The sequence below is a fragment of the Hyla sarda genome, unplaced genomic scaffold (genome assembly GCF_029499605.1).
Source record: "Hyla sarda isolate aHylSar1 unplaced genomic scaffold, aHylSar1.hap1 scaffold_1706, whole genome shotgun sequence".
Lineage (NCBI taxonomy): Eukaryota > Metazoa > Chordata > Amphibia > Anura > Hylidae > Hyla > Hyla sarda.
Window position 1 is genome coordinate 43,514 of NW_026608346.1, and position 21,449 is coordinate 64,962.

At 44.6% G+C, this 21,449-nt stretch overlaps 6 non-coding genes and 1 pseudogene across 6 annotated transcripts; all 7 read left to right on the plus strand.

The window, feature by feature from the left end:
- The first annotated feature begins 2,062 nt into the window (after positions 1–2,062).
- Positions 2,063–2,253, plus strand: LOC130312200 (U2 spliceosomal RNA). Its single transcript, XR_008860381.1, has one exon. It is a non-coding gene; the product is annotated as a U2 spliceosomal RNA (small nuclear RNA).
- A 2,085-nt stretch (positions 2,254–4,338) lies between these two features.
- On the plus strand, positions 4,339–4,529 carry LOC130312189 (U2 spliceosomal RNA). Its single transcript, XR_008860371.1, has one exon. It is a non-coding gene; the product is annotated as a U2 spliceosomal RNA (small nuclear RNA).
- Positions 4,530–6,619: 2,090 nt separating this feature from the next.
- On the plus strand, positions 6,620–6,810 carry LOC130312190 (U2 spliceosomal RNA). The gene has a single exon (XR_008860372.1). It is a non-coding gene; the product is annotated as a U2 spliceosomal RNA (small nuclear RNA).
- Positions 6,811–8,904: 2,094 nt separating this feature from the next.
- Positions 8,905–9,095, plus strand: LOC130312191 (U2 spliceosomal RNA). Its single transcript, XR_008860373.1, has one exon. It is a non-coding gene; the product is annotated as a U2 spliceosomal RNA (small nuclear RNA).
- Positions 9,096–15,888: 6,793 nt separating this feature from the next.
- Positions 15,889–16,064, plus strand: LOC130312201 (U2 spliceosomal RNA; annotated as a pseudogene).
- Positions 16,065–18,153: 2,089 nt separating this feature from the next.
- LOC130312192 (U2 spliceosomal RNA) lies at positions 18,154–18,344 on the plus strand. Its single transcript, XR_008860374.1, has one exon. It is a non-coding gene; the product is annotated as a U2 spliceosomal RNA (small nuclear RNA).
- A 2,091-nt stretch (positions 18,345–20,435) lies between these two features.
- On the plus strand, positions 20,436–20,625 carry LOC130312199 (U2 spliceosomal RNA). The gene has a single exon (XR_008860380.1). It is a non-coding gene; the product is annotated as a U2 spliceosomal RNA (small nuclear RNA).
- The last annotated feature ends 824 nt before the right edge of the window (positions 20,626–21,449 follow it).

Sequence of the window (21,449 nt, forward strand, 5' to 3'; positions counted from 1 at the left end):
CTGCTTGCTGGCTAGCCAGCTAGCCAGCCCTGTGGGCCTTGCTGCTGCTGCAGCCAAAAAACAAAAGGTGGTGCTGCTGCTGCTTCTGCTGCTTCTGCTTCTGCTTGTGTCTGGCCCCTGTTGGAGCGTTCCAGGGCACAGGACTTCCTGCTGCTGCTGACTAAATGGCCTCCTTAATTGGATCATTTGAGTAGCCAGCACACCTGTGCAGGTAGGGCATGACATGATAGGCAGCTGCCTTGATAGCGGGTGGGTGCTGAATGTTCCTAATTGACAAAATAAGATTAATGCTTATGAAGAAATATAAAATCTCATCCCTTCCCCAATATCGCGCCACACCCCTACCCCTTAATTCCCTGGTTGAACGTGATGGACATATGTCTTTTTCGACCGTACTAACTATGTAACTATGTAACATAACATGGGGGGGGGGGGGGGTCTCCTGGCTGTTCACACAGGTGTGTCATTGCTGTACATTGACCATGCATTGCTTCTGTGGTATTGCAAAGGCAAAGACAAATGCTTCCAGCCATCCATTGCACTAATGGATTGGTCATCAGCTGGCTGTCTATGTCCCGCATCAATATAGACCAAAGTACAGAGGGTTAGGCTATGCTATTGTGCACCTACCTGATGCATCAGAAGGTGCGAGGCCCTTGCTAAATTCTGTGCACAGACTTGAGATCTATGCTTTAGACTGTATCTAAACCTGCTCCAACATGGGACTGACATTCTGGCCTACTTTCAGCGATGCGACTTGTCTGTCGCTGAACAGTCGCTTTTTATGTATTCAGCACCTATGTATAATGTTGTAAAAATGCTCTAGAAGCTAAAGTCGCAGAAATGTCACACATATTTGGCCTGCAACTTTCTGTGCGACAAATTCAGACAGGAAAAATCAGTATAAAGTCCTTAGAAAATTATCCCCCAGTGTCTCCATCTGCTGGCGGTATTGAATAAGCATTGCTGCACTGATGGGGTATGCATTAGACGAAAAAAAAGAAGAAAAAGAAGAATAATACGCCCAGAAAAGAGGCGAAAAGGAGAAAACGTAAAAAAACGTGAAAAAAAAAGTAAGAGGAAGAGAAGGGAAAAAAAGGTGGAAATGGGTTTAAAAGTGATTTCGGCGGAGAAATATATATATATATATAATATATATATATATATATATATATATATATGCGCACACTACACACATAGATATAAACGTATTCTCCGTTGAGATATTGCAGCCGCCTGCTGTGTCCAGGCCCAGGAGCCTTAGCACTGTGCTGTGATGTCCACTCAATACCACTGACATCACTAGGTGTAAACAACATCTCTCCTTTGCTGTGTATGTGACTATGGAGCTGTTTGGTGATGTCGTCTATTACGGCCTTCATAGAAGCAACAGGAGATTGTTGCATCCATCTTGAACCCTCAGAACTACAGTGCTATGATGTCACTCACTTCCACAGGCCCTTGCAGAGTGTAAACAACAACAACCCAGCTTTGTTGTGTATGTAACCAAAGGGATTTTGTGATGTCACCTAGAACCTTCACAGCAGCGACAGCTTTATGAGGAGCATCAGCACTGCTCTGCCTGAGCAGAACATCACCGCCATAGGTTGTCAAATAACCCGGATTTAACCCACACAGGTAAGTCCAATGGGGTGCAGGCATGTCCTCTATGCTTACAGCTTCCCGTGGGTGTTGGTTTTTTGATACCCCGTTTGGGGACAGCCAAGGAGGCATCTGCAGGCAACAAAGGTAGGTGTGTGCTTGTGTGTGTGTTTCCTATGCAGATCCTAAGCCCAGTGTCACATGCAAGTAGGAGAGTAAGAAGGGTTCCTGGGCAAATCCGGGTTATGGATTGCATTTAAAAAGGCCCCGTGGGAGTGCAATGGGCCCCTGTCTTGCTGCTTAGCAATAATGGTATGGGTTTAGGTTCTGCTGTGTGTACTGGTGGTTGACTGCCCCCCAGCCCAGAGTGTGCATGGAAAATTGTCTGGCAGCCTCCCTGACAGCAAGCAGTGATAGTGCCCATGAAGGGGACCTTGTTGGGCCCGCCCCTTTCACGGTTATCGCTTCTCGGCCTTTTGGCTAAGATCAAGTGTAGTATCTGTTCTTATCAGTTTAATATCTGATAGTCCCCTATCTGGGGACCATATATTAAATGGATTTTTGAGAACGGGGGCCGATTTCTGAAGCTTGCTTCCGTCGCCCTATTGCATTGACCGATATGGCAGTATCTTCGGGTACCGTGCACCACCCCTTACAGGGTTAAAAAGAAAGATTCCTACTTTCATTGCTACCTGCTTGCTGGCTAGCCAGCTTTGCCAGCCCTGTGGGCCTTGCTGCTGCTGCAGCCAAAAAACCAAAAGGTGGTGCTGCTGCTGCTTCTGCTGCTTCTGCTTCTGCTTGTGTCTGGCCCTGTTGGAGCGTCCAGGCACAGACTTCTGCTGCTGCTGACTAAATGGCCTCCTTAATTGGATCATTTGAGTAGCCAGCACACCTGTGCAGGTAGGGCATGACATGATAGGCAGCTGCCTTGATAGCGGGTGGGTGCTGAATGTTCCTAATTGACAAATAAGATTAATGCTTATGAAGAAATATAAAATCTCATCCCTTCCCCCAATATCGCGCCACACCCCTACCCCTTAATTCCTGGTTGAACGTGATGGACATATGTCTTTTTTCGACCGTACTAACTATGTAACTATGTAACATAACATGGGGGGGGGGGGGGGGGGGGGGTCTCCTGGCTGTTTCACACAGGTGTGTCATTGCTGTACATTGACCATGCATTGCTTCTGTGGTATTGCAAAGGCAAAGACAAATGCTTCCAGCCATCCATTGCACTAATGGATTGGTCATCAAGTGGCTGTCTATGTCCCGCATCAATATAGACCAAAGTACAGAGGGTTTGGCTATGCTATGATGCATCAGAAGGTGCGAGGCCCTTGCTAAATTCTGTGCACAGACTTTGAGATCTATGCTTTAGACTGTATCTAAACCTGCTCCAACATGGACTGACATTCTGGCCTACTTTCAGCCGATGCGACTTGTCTGTCGCTGAACAGTCGCTTTTTATGTATTCAGCACCTATGTATAATGTTGTAAAAATGCTCTAGAAGCTAAAGTCGCAGAAATGTCACACATATTTGGCCTGCAACTTTCTGTGCGACAAATTCAGACAGGAAAAATCAGTATAAATCCTTAGAAAATTATCCCCCAGTGTCTCCATCTGCTGGCGGTATTGAATAAGCATTGCTGCACTGATGGGGTATGCATTAGACGAAAAAAAAGAAGAAAAAGAAGAATAATACGCCCAGAAAAGAGGCGAAAAGGAGAAAAACGTAAAAAAACGTGAAAAAAAAGTAAGAGGAAGAGAAGGGAAAAAAAGGTGGAAATGGGTTTAAAAGTGATTTCGGCGGAGAAATATATATATATATATATATATATATATATATATATATATATATATGCGCACACACACACATAGATATAAACGTATTCTCCGTTGAGATATTGCAGCCGCTGCTGTGTCCAGGCCCAGGAGCCTTAGCACTGTGCTGTGATGTCACTCAATACCACTGACATCACTAGGTGTAAACAACATCTCTCCTTTGCTGTGTATGTGACTATGGAGCTGTTTGGTGATGTCGTCTATTACGGCCTTCATAGAAGCAACAGGAGATTGTTGCATCCATCTTGAACCCTCAGAACTACAGTGCTATGATGTCACTCACTTCCACAGGCCTTGCAGAGTGTAAACAACAACAACCCAGCTTTGTTGTGTATGTAACCAAAGGGATTTGTGATGTCACCTAGAACCTTCACAGCAGCGACAGCTTTATGAGGAGCATCAGCACTGCTCTGCCTGAGCAGAACCATCACCGCCATAGGTTGTCAAATAACCCGGATTTAACCCACACAGGTAAGTCCAATGGGGTGCAGGCATGTCCTCTATGCTTACAGCTTCCCGTGGGTGTTGGTTTGATACCGTTTGGGGACAGCCAAGGAGGCATCTGCAGGCAACAAAGGTAGGTGTGTGCTTGTGTGTGTGTTTCCTATGCAGATCCTAAGCCCAGTGTCACATGCAAGTAGGAGGAGTAAGAAGGGTTCCTGGCAAATCCGGGTTATGGATTGCATTTAAAAAGGCCCCGTGGGAGTGCAATGGGCCCCTGTCTTGCTGCTTAGCAATAATGGTATGGGTTTAGGTTCTGCTGTGTGTACTGGTGGTTGACTGCCCCCCAGCCCAGAGTGTGCATGGAAAATTGTCTGGCAGCCTCCCTGACAGCAAGCAGTGATAGTGCCCATGAAGGGGACCTTGTTGGGCCCGCCCCTTTCACGGTTATCGCTTCTCGGCCTTTTGGCTAAGATCAAGTGTAGTATCTGTTCTTATCAGTTTAATATCTGATACGTCCCCTATCTGGGGACCATATATTAAATGGATTTTTGAGAACGGGGGCCGATTTCGAAGCTTGCTTCCGTCGCCCTATGCATTGACCCGATATGGCAGTATCTTCGGGTACAGTGCACCACCCCCTTACAGGGTTAAAAAGAAAGATTCCTACTTTCATTGCTACCTGCTTGCTGGCTAGCCAGCTTGCCAGCCCTGTGGGCCTTGCTGCTGCTGCAGCCAAAAAACAAAAGGTGGTGCTGCTGCTGCTTCTGCTGCTTCTGCTTCTGCTTGTGTCTGGCCCCTGTTGGAGCGTCCAGGCACAGGACTTCTGCTGCTGCTGACTAAATGGCCTCCTTAATTGGATCATTTGAGTAGCCAGCACACCTGTGCAGGTAGGGCATGACATGATAGGCAGCTGCCTTGATAGCGGGTGGGTGCTGAATGTTCCTAATTGACAAAATAAGATTAATGCTTATGAAGAAATATAAAATCTCATCCCTTCCCCAATATCGCGCCACACCCCTACCCCTTAATTCCCTGGTTGAACGTGATGGACATATGTCTTTTTTCGACCGTACTAACTATGTAACTATGTAACATAACATGGGGGGGGGGGGGGGTCTCCTGGCTGTTCACACAGGTGTGTCATTGCTGTACATTGACCATGCATTGCTTCTGTGGTATTGCAAAGGCAAAGACAAATGCTTCCAGCCATCCATTGCACTAATGGATTGGTCATCAGCTGGCTGTCTATGTCCCGCATCAATATAGACCAAAGTACAGAGGGTTAGGCTATGCTATTGTGCACCTACCTGATGCATCAGAAGGTGCGAGGCCCTTGCTAAATTCTGTGCACAGACTTTGAGATCTATGCTTTAGACTGTATCTAAACCTGCTCCAACATGGACTGACATTCTGGCCTACTTTCAGCCGATGCGACTTGTCTGTCGCTGAACAGTCGCTTTTTATGTATTCAGCACCTATGTATAATGTTGTAAAAATGCTCTAGAAGCTAAAGTCGCAGAAATGTCACACATATTTGGCCTGCAACTTTCTGTGCGACAAATTCAGACAGGAAAAATCAGTATAAATCCTTAGAAAATTATCCCCCAGTGTCTCCATCTGCTGGCGGTATTGAATAAGCATTGCTGCACTGATGGGGTATGCATTAGACGAAAAAAAAGAAGAAATAGAAGAATAATACGCCCAGAAAAGAGGCGAAAAGGAGAAAAACGTAAAAAAACGTGAAAAAATAGTAAGAGGAAGAGAAGGGAAAAAAAGGTGGAAATGGGTTTAAAAGTGATTTCGGCGGAGAAATATATATATATATATATATATATATATATATATATATATATATGCGCACACACACACATAGATATAAACGTATTCTCCGTTGAGATATTGTAGCCGCTGCTGTGTCCAGGCCCAGGAGCCTTAGCACTGTGCTGTGATGTCACTCAATACCACTGACATCACTAGGTGTAAACAACATCTCTCCTTTGCTGTGTATGTGACTATGGAGCTGTTTGGTGATGTCGTCTATTACGGCCTTCATAGAAGCAACAGGAGATTGTTGCATCCATCTTGAACCCTCAGAACTACAGTGCTATGATGTCACTCACTTCCACAGGCCTTGCAGAGTGTAAACAACAACAACCCAGCTTTGTTGTGTATGTAACCAAAGGGATTTGTGATGTCACCTAGAACCTTCACAGCAGCGACAGCTTTATGAGGAGCATCAGCACTGCTCTGCCTGAGCAGAACCATCACCGCCATAGGTTGTCAAATAACCCGGATTTAACCCACACAGGTAAGTCCAATGGGGTGCAGGCATGTCCTCTATGCTTACAGCTTCCCGTGGGTGTTGGTTTGATACCGTTTGGGGACAGCCAAGGAGGCATCTGCAGGCAACAAAGGTAGGTGTGTGCTTGTGTGTGTGTTTCCTATGCAGATCCTAAGCCCAGTGTCACATGCAAGTAGGAGGAGTAAGAAGGGTTCCTGGCAAATCCGGGTTATGGATTGCATTTAAAAAGGCCCCGTGGGAGTGCAATGGGCCCCTGTCTTGCTGCTTAGCAATAATGGTATGGGTTTAGGTTCTGCTGTGTGTACTGGTGGTTGACTGCCCCCCAGCCCAGAGTGTGCATGGAAAATTGTCTGGCAGCCTCCCTGACAGCAAGCAGTGATAGTGCCCATGAAGGGGACCTTGTTGGGCCCGCCCCTTTCACGGTTATCGCTTCTCGGCCTTTTGGCTAAGATCAAGTGTAGTATCTGTTCTTATCAGTTTAATATCTGATACGTCCCCTATCTGGGGACCATATATTAAATGGATTTTTGAGAACGGGGGCCGATTTCGAAGCTTGCTTCCGTCGCCCTATGCATTGACCCGATATGGCAGTATCTTCGGGTACAGTGCACCACCCCCTTACAGGGTTAAAAAGAAAGATTCCTACTTTCATTGCTACCTGCTTGCTGGCTAGCCAGCTTGCCAGCCCTGTGGGCCTTGCTGCTGCTGCAGCCAAAAAACAAAAGGTGGTGCTGCTGCTGCTTCTGCTGCTTCTGCTTCTGCTTGTGTCTGGCCCCTGTTGGAGCGTCCAGGCACAGGACTTCTGCTGCTGCTGACTAAATGGCCTCCTTAATTGGATCATTTGAGTAGCCAGCACACCTGTGCAGGTAGGGCATGACATGATAGGCAGCTGCCTTGATAGCGGGTGGGTGCTGAATGTTCCTAATTGACAAAATAAGATTAATGCTTATGAAGAAATATAAAATCTCATCCCTTCCCCAATATCGCGCCACACCCCTACCCCTTAATTCCCTGGTTGAACGTGATGGACATATGTCTTTTTTCGACCGTACTAACTATGTAACTATGTAACATAACATGGGGGGGGGGGGGGGGGGGTCTCCTGGCTGTTCACACAGGTGTGTCATTGCTGTACATTGACCATGCATTGCTTCTGTGGTATTGCAAAGGCAAAGACAAATGCTTCCAGCCATCCATTGCACTAATGGATTGGTCATCAGCTGGCTGTCTATGTCCCGCATCAATATAGACCAAAGTACAGAGGGTTAGGCTATGCTATTGTGCACCTACCTGATGCATCAGAAGGTGCGAGGCCCTTGCTAAATTCTGTGCACAGACTTTGAGATCTATGCTTTAGACTGTATCTAAACCTGCTCCAACATGGACTGACATTCTGGCCTACTTTCAGCCGATGCGACTTGTCTGTCGCTGAACAGTCGCTTTTTATGTATTCAGCACCTATGTATAATGTTGTAAAAATGCTCTAGAAGCTAAAGTCGCAGAAATGTCACACATATTTGGCCTGCAACTTTCTGTGCGACAAATTCAGACAGGAAAAATCAGTATAAATCCTTAGAAAATTATCCCCCAGTGTCTCCATCTGCTGGCGGTATTGAATAAGCATTGCTGCACTGATGGGGTATGCATTAGACGAAAAAAAAGAAGAAAAAGAAGAATAATACGCCCAGAAAAGAGGCGAAAAGGAGAAAAACGTAAAAAAACGTGAAAAAAAAGTAAGAGGAAGAGAAGGGAAAAAAAGGTGGAAATGGGTTTAAAAGTGATTTCGGCGGAGAAATATATATATATATATATATATATATATATATATATATATATATGCGCACACACACACATAGATATAAACGTATTCTCCGTTGAGATATTGCAGCCGCTGCTGTGTCCAGGCCCAGGAGCCTTAGCACTGTGCTGTGATGTCACTCAATACCACTGACATCACTAGGTGTAAACAACATCTCTCCTTTGCTGTGTATGTGACTATGGAGCTGTTTGGTGATGTCGTCTATTACGGCCTTCATAGAAGCAACAGGAGATTGTTGCATCCATCTTGAACCCTCAGAACTACAGTGCTATGATGTCACTCACTTCCACAGGCCTTGCAGAGTGTAAACAACAACAACCCAGCTTTGTTGTGTATGTAACCAAAGGGATTTGTGATGTCACCTAGAACCTTCACAGCAGCGACAGCTTTATGAGGAGCATCAGCACTGCTCTGCCTGAGCAGAACCATCACCGCCATAGGTTGTCAAATAACCCGGATTTAACCCACACAGGTAAGTCCAATGGGGTGCAGGCATGTCCTCTATGCTTACAGCTTCCCGTGGGTGTTGGTTTGATACCGTTTGGGGACAGCCAAGGAGGCATCTGCAGGCAACAAAGGTAGGTGTGTGCTTGTGTGTGTGTTTCCTATGCAGATCCTAAGCCCAGTGTCACATGCAAGTAGGAGGAGTAAGAAGGGTTCCTGGCAAATCCGGGTTATGGATTGCATTTAAAAAGGCCCCGTGGGAGTGCAATGGGCCCCTGTCTTGCTGCTTAGCAATAATGGTATGGGTTTAGGTTCTGCTGTGTGTACTGGTGGTTGACTGCCCCCCAGCCCAGAGTGTGCATGGAAAATTGTCTGGCAGCCTCCCTGACAGCAAGCAGTGATAGTGCCCATGAAGGGGACCTTGTTGGGCCCGCCCCTTTCACGGTTATCGCTTCTCGGCCTTTTGGCTAAGATCAAGTGTAGTATCTGTTCTTATCAGTTTAATATCTGATACGTCCCCTATCTGGGGACCATATATTAAATGGATTTTTGAGAACGGGGGCCGATTTCGAAGCTTGCTTCCGTCGCCCTATGCATTGACCCGATATGGCAGTATCTTCGGGTACAGTGCACCACCCCCTTACAGGGTTAAAAAGAAAGATTCCTACTTTCATTGCTACCTGCTTGCTGGCTAGCCAGCTAGCCAGCCCTGTGGGCCTTGCTGCTGCTGCAGCCAAAAAACAAAAGGTGGTGCTGCTGCTGCTTCTGCTGCTTCTGCTTCTGCTTGTGTCTGGCCCCTGTTGGAGCGTCCAGGCACAGGACTTCTGCTGCTGCTGACTAAATGGCCTCCTTAATTGGATCATTTGAGTAGCCAGCACACCTGTGCAGGTAGGGCATGACATGATAGGCAGCTGCCTTGATAGCGGGTGGGTGCTGAATGTTCCTAATTGACAAAATAAGATTAATGCTTATGAAGAAATATAAAATCTCATCCCTTCCCCAATATCGCGCCACACCCCTACCCCTTAATTCCCTGGTTGAACGTGATGGACATATGTCTTTTTTCGACCGTACTAACTATGTAACTATGTAACATAACATGGGGGGGGGGGGGTCTCCTGGCTGTTCACACAGGTGTGTCATTGCTGTACATTGACCATGCATTGCTTCTGTGGTATTGCAAAGGCAAAGACAAATGCTTCCAGCCATCCATTGCACTAATGGATTGGTCATCAGCTGGCTGTCTATGTCCCGCATCAATATAGACCAAAGTACAGAGGGTTAGGCTATGCTATTGTGCACCTACCTGATGCATCAGAAGGTGCGAGGCCCTTGCTAAATTCTGTGCACAGACTTTGAGATCTATGCTTTAGACTGTATCTAAACCTGCTCCAACATGGACTGACATTCTGGCCTACTTTCAGCCGATGCGACTTGTCTGTCGCTGAACAGTCGCTTTTTATGTATTCAGCACCTATGTATAATGTTGTAAAAATGCTCTAGAAGCTAAAGTCGCAGAAATGTCACACATATTTGGCCTGCAACTTTCTGTGCGACAAATTCAGACAGGAAAAATCAGTATAAATCCTTAGAAAATTATCCCCCAGTGTCTCCATCTGCTGGCGGTATTGAATAAGCATTGCTGCACTGATGGGGTATGCATTAGACGAAAAAAAAGAAGAAAAAGAAGAATAATACGCCCAGAAAAGAGGCGAAAAGGAGAAAAACGTAAAAAAACGTGAAAAAAAAGTAAGAGGAAGAGAAGGGAAAAAAAGGTGGAAATGGGTTTAAAAGTGATTTCGGCGGAGAAATATATATATATATATATATATATATATATATATATATGCGCACACACACACATAGATATAAACGTATTCTCCGTTGAGATATTGCAGCCGCTGCTGTGTCCAGGCCCAGGAGCCTTAGCACTGTGCTGTGATGTCACTCAATACCACTGACATCACTAGGTGTAAACAACATCTCTCCTTTGCTGTGTATGTGACTATGGAGCTGTTTGGTGATGTCGTCTATTACGGCCTTCATAGAAGCAACAGGAGATTGTTGCATCCATCTTGAACCCTCAGAACTACAGTGCTATGATGTCACTCACTTCCACAGGCCTTGCAGAGTGTAAACAACAACAACCCAGCTTTGTTGTGTATGTAACCAAAGGGATTTGTGATGTCACCTAGAACCTTCACAGCAGCGACAGCTTTATGAGGAGCATCAGCACTGCTCTGCCTGAGCAGAACCATCACCGCCATAGGTTGTCAAATAACCCGGATTTAACCCACACAGGTAAGTCCAATGGGGTGCAGGCATGTCCTCTATGCTTACAGCTTCCCGTGGGTGTTGGTTTGATACCGTTTGGGGACAGCCAAGGAGGCATCTGCAGGCAACAAAGGTAGGTGTGTGCTTGTGTGTGTGTTTCCTATGCAGATCCTAAGCCCAGTGTCACATGCAAGTAGGAGGAGTAAGAAGGGTTCCTGGCAAATCCGGGTTATGGATTGCATTTAAAAAGGCCCCGTGGGAGTGCAATGGGCCCCTGTCTTGCTGCTTAGCAATAATGGTATGGGTTTAGGTTCTGCTGTGTGTACTGGTGGTTGACTGCCCCCCAGCCCAGAGTGTGCATGGAAAATTGTCTGGCAGCCTCCCTGACAGCAAGCAGTGATAGTGCCCATGAAGGGGACCTTGTTGGGCCCGCCCCTTTCACGGTTATCGCTTCTCGGCCTTTTGGCTAGATCAAGTGTCTGGTCAGGAGGATCCTGGGAGTTTGTCCTACCTTTTCCAAGGGGGGCTGCTACGAGGAACCGAAAAGGCGATCGACAAGATGGGTGTTCGCATCCGTTACCTTACATCCGGTGAAACGCGGATTCGTTTTTCCTTTCGCTTTGATGTTGATGAAGACAAGCAAGAACTCGTCCAACTTTCTTATTTTGTGAAAGAAACTCTCTACAAGCTTCTTGGGGTGAAGAAAGAGAACATCGTCTGTCTCAGAGATCCTCGGAAGGGCAGCTTCATCCTAACTCTGGACTCTGCTTATGCATGCCAGAATCTTTTTGAGAAGCTGAAAAGCAATCAAGACCTTGCTGAGCTTGATGGGATCACGGTCACAGTGTTGTATACTGGAGGCGATATTCCTCTAGTTGTGTGTATGCACAATCCCTTTGTGACTGTGTCCCATATTGAGCTCTTTTTGGGGAAATACTGCAGTTCTGTTAAGTATTCCCATAAGGTGATGAATTCAGAAGACCTATGGACGGGGAAACATAAGTTTTTTGTGAAAATGAAGGAGGATGCTACTGGCATTGGAGGGTTGTGTCATCCACCCTCCAACTTTTCTATCGGTCGGGATAAGGGCTATTTGTTTTATCCCGAGATGCCTACTTTTTGTAGGAAATGTAAGAAATTCGGACATACTATGGAAGTTTGCACGGACACTACAGTTCGCTGTGGTCGGTGCAATCAAGAAGGCCATGTTTCTAAGGACTGTGCTAAAATCGTCTGCAACATTTGTGGTGAAGAAGGCCATGCCTTTAAAGATTGCAGTCTCCGTTCCAGTGTAGCTAGATCGTGGGCTGACCGTGTAGCGGGGAGAGTGGGTGTAGTGCAAGCTGAAGTACCACCTGCGAAAGCACCCCAGCGGTCTGAGGCGCCTTCAGAAAAGCCGGCTGTAACTTCTCATGTCGTGGCGGAGCTTATGGACCTTTCTGCTGTGCCTGAGACAGAGGGGAGACCTTCTGTGGAGGGTTCTGGTGGTGGAGGGTCACTAGTGAGCAGTGAAGCCATGGAGGTTGGCGTGAAGGAGATCAAGCGGAAGAAGGAACTTGGAGATGAGCCACAACTTGGCATTAAACGGCCTGTCAAAAAAAGCTCAGACGAATGTGAGGACAGTCAACATGCATGGAGGCCTTCTATAAGATCAGCGTCCGATCCAAAAAATATCAAAGAGTTCGAAAGCCCGGAGTCACCTGTGGGTTTCATATCGGACTCAAACTCCAGTAGCGAATAGCTTCCTTAAAGTGCTCCTCTCTTAATGTGAGAGGTCTAAAGAGCCCTACGAGAAGGGCTGCTTTGTTTAGTTTTTTAGAGACCTTGGACTGTTCTCTGTTCTTTTTACAAGAATGTGGAATTGAACATAGTCCAAATTATGAGGACCTTTGTCGTAGCTGGACTTTGGGACCATCGGTCTGGTCGGGTGACAATCTGAACAGATCTTCAGGTGTTGGGATCTTGTTTAGAGGTTCAGATGTACAAGTTTTGTCCTTCTTAGAAATTATACCTGGTAGAGCGCTATTAGTTAATATTAAGTACAATGGCTCAGAGATTAAGCTTTTTAACATCTATGCTTCTCCTGAAAAAAATGAGAGAGCCGACTTGATTAATGATATTCAGGCTTTTATCCCAGGTTCAACACCTATTTTAATGGCTGGAGATTTTAATTGTTGTATGAGTGGTGATCATCGTGAGAGTGGAAGTGTGCATGTCAGAGTGGATAAAACAGAGAAACAGATTAAGAGTATGACTGAGGATTTTAACTTTACCGATGTCTGGAGGAGAAAATACCCAGACGACCCTGGTTACACATGGGAAAATAATGTCTGCAAATCCAGGATTGATTTTATTTTTTTATCGGAAAGTTTTAATCTAGTTGAGGTTTCTCTTTTATCGAATATTTTCTCTGATCATAAGTTATTACATGCACATGTCACTTTACCTGGCCTAGAGAAAGGCAGAGGCGTTTGGAAGCTCAACACTACTTTATTAGAGGACATGAAAACAAAAAATGATTTTATTGCTGCTTATAACAAATGGAGATTGCGTCAATCCCAATATAAAAATATTTTGGATTGGTGGGAGGATGTTAAAAAGTGGACTAAACTGTTTTTTATCCGTGTGGGCATCCAAAAGGCTAAGGAGAAAAGGTTATGGTTTAAAATGTTAAACACTAAAATCCAAACATATTATAAACTAAAGCAAGCCGGGCTTGAGATGGATGATGTTATTGCTCAGACAAAGAATGAAATAAAAAATGCCATTAGTCAAAAAGGAAAAGAAATGATTTTTAACAGCAAGGTGCAATGTCTGGAGAATGATGAAAAGTGTTCGAGATTCTTTTTTAAGAAGGTGGTGGGAAAGAAAGAAATGATATCTGTAATAGAAGGGAAGATAACTAATGAAGAGATGTTGCGAGAAGCACAAGTATTTTATCAGAGCTTTTTAATAAAAAAGATATTGATATTTCCTTTACTAATGATGTTTTAGATACCTTGGATTCAAAACTTGACAAAACTGACCAAGAGAGCCTTTGTGATGAAATCTTTTTACCTGAACTTTTAAGCACTTTTAAGAGTTTTTTAAATGGTAAAACACCTGGTTCGGATGGGTTGCCAGTTGAATTTTATCTGTGTTTTTGGTCCATTTTAAAAGATGATCTTTTAGGTATTTTTAACTGTGCTTTTAAATCTGAGATTTTACCTGCGTCCTGGAGAGATGGTGTTGTTACTCTGATTTTTAAAAAAGGAGACATCTCTAAATTAGAAAATTGGAGGCCTATTACCCTGCTAAATACAGACTATAAGGTTTTAGCAAAAATTTTAGCAAATAGGCTCAAGCAGGTAATTTCTAAGGTTATACACAGTGACCAAGTATGCGGAGTACCTGGAAGGAAAATAAGTGATCATCTAAACCTTGTAAAAGATGTTTTATGGTATCAGAAACAATGTGATCAGAAATTGGCAATTTTATCCTTGGATTTTCAAAAGGCTTATGACCGTGTTTCTCATGATTTTTTATGGTTGGTTTTAAAGAAAATGAATTTTCCTGATTTTATTGTTGGAAAAATTGCACTTTTATATAAAAACTGTTTTAGTCGTATTTTAATTAACGGTTTTTTATCCCAAGAGGTATGTTTACAGTCTGGGGTGAAACAGGGGTGCCCCCTATCACCCATTCTTTTCATATGTGCAATAGAACCTCTGTTGAATGTTTTGAGAAAAGATAAGCTCATTAGAGGAGTGCCAATCCCTGGAAGTGGAGGACAGAGCGTAAAGACGATAGCATACATGGATGATGTTAATATTCTATGTCCAGATGAACCATCCCTGAAACGTGCTATCAGACAGACAGAATTTTTTTGTGAGGGCTCTGGCTTCAAATTAAATAAAAATAAATGTGATTGCTTTGCAATAGGGAATTGGGGCAATACGGAGGTGAATGTGCAATATGATAAAATCAAAATCTTGGGTGTCATCTTTGACAATGAAAATAATGGAGAGGAAAGCTGGTCCATCGTCAAAGAGAAAGTGCAAAAGAAAATAAGTTTTTGGAAAATGAGGAAATTAACAATAGAAGGAAAAGTACTGATAATGAAAGCTTTGTTGCTACCTATCATGCTATATTTAAGCTTGGTTTTCCCACCGAGTGAACGCACCTTAAAGTTTTTAAACAAGATTTGCTTTCATTTTTTATGGGGGTCTAAAATGGATAAACTCAGGAGAGATGTAATGATGAAGACAAAGAAATTGGGGGGTAAGGATGTGCCTGATTTAAAAAGGTTTTTATATATTCACTTTTTTTCTATGTGTTTTAATGGCTTGCAAAGAAACTGTTATTGGTCTTATTTTTTAAAATATGCTGCAGGTCACATTTTTAGAAAAAGAAAGTGGATAACCTTACCTTTAACGTCCCCAATCTTATTTATTCCCCCAGCGCACTATGTGGTTTTAGAAAAGATTATTCGTATTTATGGCATTGCTAATTTTAGTCAAGAAATTTGTAGTAATGCACGAAAATTAGTTCCTGAAATCAGGAAGATAGAACAGATTTGCTTAATATCTAATTATTCCACTGAGAAATCTCTAAGAGTTTGGAGGATGGTGAATATGGGATTCTTATCTAATGACTTAAAAGATCTGGCCTGGCAGATAGCACATCAATGTTTGCCTACCAGAGAATTCCAACACAGAAGAGGATTGTGTCGTAGTGCAAAGTGCCCGAGAATGGGGTGTCCTAGTGAGGAAACAGTTTTACACCTTTTTTGGAACTGTTTTTACGCCCAAGAGATATGGCATTTGATAGGACCCTTACTAAAATTCATTTCTGATCTTAATTTTTTAAATCATGAAGTTATTTTATATGGATTTTATAATGTTTTATCTGTGGAAAAGTCTCGGGTTTTGTGGATTAGTATAAATTGTATTAAAATTGCACTATGGAAGACGAGGAATATTCTTCTTTTTAAAAGAGACACTATTACCTCTAAAGATTGTGTTCGCCTAGCTCTTAGTGAGATGTATGTTTTCTATTTATTGGATAAAAAAAGATTAGGTCACAAAGTGGCTAAAAGTCTTTGGAATCTACATCTGTGGAATATGCTTTTAGCAGACTAAGTATAATCTGGACTGCGTAAGGTCTTTTAGTCTAAGAATATTATATCTAAAAGTAAAAAATCTGTTCTTATCAGTTTAATATCTGATACGTCCCCTATCTGGGGACCATATATTAAATGGATTTTTGAGAACGGGGGCCGATTTCGAAGCTTGCTTCCGTCGCCCTATGCATTGACCCGATATGGCAGTATCTTCGGGTACAGTGCACCACCCCCTTACAGGGTTAAAAAGAAAGATTCCTACTTTCATTGCTACCTGCTTGCTGGCTAGCCAGCTAGCCAGCCCTGTGGGCCTTGCTGCTGCTGCAGCCACAAAACAAAAGGTGGTGCTGCTGCTGCTTCTGCTGCTTCTGCTTCTGCTTGTGTCTGGCCCCTGTTGGAGCGTCCAGGCACAGGACTTCTGCTGCTGCTGACTAAATGGCCTCCTTAATTGGATCATTTGAGTAGCCAGCACACCTGTGCAGGTAGGGCATGACATGATAGGCAGCTGCCTTGATAGCGGGTGGGTGCTGAATGTTCCTAATTGACAAAATAAGATTAATGCTTATGAAGAAATATAAAATCTCATCCCTTCCCCAATATCGCGCCACACCCCTACCCCTTAATTCCCTGGTTGAACGTGATGGACATATGTCTTTTTTCGACCGTACTAACTATGTAACTATGTAACATAACATGGGGGGGGGGGGGGGGGGTCTCCTGGCTGTTCACACAGGTGTGTCATTGCTGTACATTGACCATGCATTGCTTCTGTGGTATTGCAAAGGCAAAGACAAATGCTTCCAGCCATCCATTGCACTAATGGATTGGTCATCAGCTGGCTGTCTATGTCCCGCATCAATATAGACCAAAGTACAGAGGGTTAGGCTATGCTATTGTGCACCTACCTGATGCATCAGAAGGTGCGAGGCCCTTGCTAAATTCTGTGCACAGACTTTGAGATCTATGCTTTAGACTGTATCTAAACCTGCTCCAACATGGACTGACATTCTGGCCTACTTTCAGCCGATGCGACTTGTCTGTCGCTGAACAGTCGCTTTTTATGTATTCAGCACCTATGTATAATGTTGTAAAAATGCTCTAGAAGCTAAAGTCGCAGAAATGTCACACATATTTGGCCTGCAACTTTCTGTGCGACAAATTCAGACAGGAAAAATCAGTATAAATCCTTAGAAAATTATCCCCCAGTGTCTCCATCTGCTGGCGGTATTGAATAAGCATTGCTGCACTGATGGGGTATGCATTAGACGAAAAAAAAGAAGAAAAAGAAGAATAATACGCCCAGAAAAGAGGCGAAAAGGAGAAAAACGTAAAAAAACGTGAAAAAAAAGTAAGAGGAAGAGAAGGGAAAAAAAGGTGGAAATGGGTTTAAAAGTGATTTCGGTGGAGAAATATATATATATATATATATATATATATATATATATATATGCGCACACACACACATAGATATAAACGTATTCTCCGTTGAGATATTGCAGCCGCTGCTGTGTCCAGGCCCAGGAGCCTTAGCACTGTGCTGTGATGTCACTCAATACCACTGACATCACTAGGTGTAAACAACATCTCTCCTTTGCTGTGTATGTGACTATGGAGCTGTTTGGTGATGTCGTCTATTACGGCCTTCATAGAAGCAACAGGAGATTGTTGCATCCATCTTGAACCCTCAGAACTACAGTGCTATGATGTCACTCACTTCCACAGGCCTTGCAGAGTGTAAACAACAACAACCCAGCTTTGTTGTGTATGTAACCAAAGGGATTTGTGATGTCACCTAGAACCTTCACAGCAGCGACAGCTTTATGAGGAGCATCAGCACTGCTCTGCCTGAGCAGAACCATCACCGCCATAGGTTGTCGAATAACCCGGATTTAACCCACACAGGTAAGTCCAATGGGGTGCAGGCATGTCCTCTATGCTTACAGCTTCCCGTGGGTGTTGGTTTGATACCGTTTGGGGACAGCCAAGGAGGCATCTGCAGGCAACAAAGGTAGGTGTGTGCTTGTGTGTGTGTTTCCTATGCAGATCCTAAGCCCAGTGTCACATGCAAGTAGGAGGAGTAAGAAGGGTTCCTGGCAAATCCGGGTTATGGATTGCATTTAAAAAGGCCCCGTGGGAGTGCAATGGGCCCCTGTCTTGCTGCTTAGCAATAATGGTATGGGTTTAGGTTCTGCTGTGTGTACTGGTGGTTGACTGCCCCCCAGCCCAGAGTGTGCATGGAAAATTGTCTGGCAGCCTCCCTGACAGCAAGCAGTGATAGTGCCCATGAAGGGGACCTTGTTGGGCCCGCCCCTTTCACGGTTATCGCTTCTCGGCCTTTTGGCTAAGATCAAGTGTAGTATCTGTTCTTATCAGTTTAATATCTGATACGTCCCCTATCTGGGGACCATATATTAAATGGATTTTTGAGAACGGGGGCCGATTTCGAAGCTTGCTTCCGTCGCCCTATGCATTGACCCGATATGGCAGTATCTTCGGGTACAGTGCACCACCCCCTTACAGGGTTAAAAAGAAAGATTCCTACTTTCATTGCTACCTGCTTGCTGGCTAGCCAGCTAGCCAGCCCTGTGGGCCTTGCTGCTGCTGCAGCCAAAAAACAAAAGGTGGTGCTGCTGCTGCTTCTGCTGCTTCTGCTTCTGCTTGTGTCTGGCCCCTGTTGGAGCGTCCAGGCACAGGACTTCTGCTGCTGCTGACTAAATGGCCTCCTTAATTGGATCATTTGAGTAGCCAGCACACCTGTGCAGGTAGGGCATGACATGATAGGCAGCTGCCTTGATAGCGGGTGGGTGCTGAATGTTCCTAATTGACAAAATAAGATTAATGCTTATGAAGAAATATAAAATCTCATCCCTTCCCCAATATCGCGCCACACCCCTACCCCTTAATTCCCTGGTTGAACGTGATGGACATATGTCTTTTTTCGACCGTACTAACTATGTAACTATGTAACATAACATGGGGGGGGGGGGGGGGTCTCCTGGCTGTTCACACAGGTGTGTCATTGCTGTACATTGACCATGCATTGCTTCTGTGGTATTGCAAAGGCAAAGACAAATGCTTCCAGCCATCCATTGCACTAATGGATTGGTCATCAGCTGGCTGTCTATGTCCCGCATCAATATAGACCAAAGTACAGAGGGTTAGGCTATGCTATTGTGCACCTACCTGATGCATCAGAAGGTGCGAGGCCCTTGCTAAATTCTGTGCACAGACTTTGAGATCTATGCTTTAGACTGTATCTAAACCTGCTCCAACATGGACTGACATTCTGGCCTACTTTCAGCCGATGCGACTTGTCTGTCGCTGAACAGTCGCTTTTTATGTATTCAGCACCTATGTATAATGTTGTAAAAATGCTCTAGAAGCTAAAGTCGCAGAAATGTCACACATATTTGGCCTGCAACTTTCTGTGCGACAAATTCAGACAGGAAAAATCAGTATAAATCCTTAGAAAATTATCCCCCAGTGTCTCCATCTGCTGGCGGTATTGAATAAGCATTGCTGCACTGATGGGGTATGCATTAGATGAAAAAAAAGAAGAAAAAGAAGAATAATACGCCCAGAAAAGAGGCGAAAAGGAGAAAAACGTAAAAAAACGTGAAAAAAAAGTAAGAGGAAGAGAAGGGAAAAAAAGGTGGAAATGGGTTTAAAAGTGATTTCGGCGGAGAAATATATATATATATATATATATATATATATATATATATATATATGCGCACACACACACATAGATATAAACGTATTCTCCGTTGAGATATTGCAGCCGCTGCTGTGTCCAGGCCCAGGAGCCTTAGCACTGTGCTGTGATGTCACTCAATACCACTGACATCACTAGGTGTAAACAACATCTCTCCTTTGCTGTGTATGTGACTATGGAGCTGTTTGGTGATGTCGTCTATTACGGCCTTCATAGAAGCAACAGGAGATTGTTGCATCCATCTTGAACCCTCAGAACTACAGTGCTATGATGTCACTCACTTCCACAGGCCTTGCAGAGTGTAAACAACAACAACCCAGCTTTGTTGTGTATGTAACCAAAGGGATTTGTGATGTCACCTAGAACCTTCACAGCAGCGACAGCTTTATGAGGAGCATCAGCACTGCTCTGCCTGAGCAGAACCATCACCGCCATAGGTTGTCAAATAACCCGGATTTAACCCACACAGGTAAGTCCAATGGGGTGCAGGAATGTCCTCTATGCTTACAGCTTCCCGTGGGTGTTGGTTTGATACCGTTTGGGGACAGCCAAGGAGGCATCTGCAGGCAACAAAGGTAGGTGTGTGCTTGTGTGTGTGTTTCCTATGCAGATCCTAAGCCCAGTGTCACATGCAAGTAGGAGGAGTAAGAAGGGTTCCTGGCAAATCCGGGTTATGGATTGCATTTAAAAAGGCCCCGTGGGAGTGCAATGGGCCCCTGTCTTGCTGCTTAGCAATAATGGTATGGGTTTAGGTTCTGCTGTGTGTACTGGTGGTTGACTGCCCCCCAGCCCAGAGTGTGCATGGAAAATTGTCTGGCAGCCTCCCTGACAGCAAGCAGTGATAGTGCCCATGAAGGGGACCTTGTTGGGCCCGCCCCTTTCACGGTTATCGCTTCTCGGCCTTTTGGCTAAGATCAAGTGTAGTATCTGTTCTTATCAGTTTAATATCTGATACGTCCCCTATCTGGGGACCATATATTAAATGGATTTTTGAGAACGGGGGCCGATTTCGAAGCTTGCTTCCGTCGCCCTATGCATGACCCGATATGGCAGTATCTTCGGGTACAGTGCACCACCCCCTTACAGGGTTAAAAAGAAAGATTCCTACTTTCATTGCTACCTGCTTGCTGGCTAGCCAGCTAGCCAGCCCTGTGGGCCTTGCTGCTGCTGCAGCCAAAAAACAAAAGGTGGTGCTGCTGCTGCTTCTGCTGCTTCTGCTTCTGCTTGTGTCTGGCCCCTGTTGGAGCGTCCAGGCACAGGACTTCTGCTGCTGCTGACTAAATGGCCTCCTTAATTGGATCATTTGAGTAGCCAGCACACCTGTGCAGGTAGGGCATGACATGATAGGCAGCTGCCTTGATAGCGGGTGGGTGCTGAATGTTCCTAATTGACAAAATAAGATTAATGCTTATGAAGAAATATAAAATCTCATCCCTTCCCCAATATCGCGCCACACCCCTACCCCTTAATTCCCTGGTTGAACGTGATGGACATATGTCTTTTTTCGACCGTACTAACTATGTAACTATGTAACATAACATGGGGGGGGGGGGGGGGGGTCTCCTGGCTGTTCACACAGGTGTGTCATTGCTGTACATTGACCATGCATTGCTTCTGTGGTATTGCAAAGGCAAAGACAAATGCTTCCAGCCATCCATTGCACTAATGGATTGGTCATCAGCTGGCTGTCTATGTCCCGCATCAATATAGACCAAAGTACAGAGGGTTAGGCTATGCTATTGTGCACCTACCTGATGCATCAGAAGGTGCGAGGCCCTTGCTAAATTCTGTGCACAGACTTTGAGATCTATGCTTTAGACTGTATCTAAACCTGCTCCAACATGGACTGACATTCTGGCCTACTTTCAGCCGATGCGACTTGTCTGTCGCTGAACAGTCGCT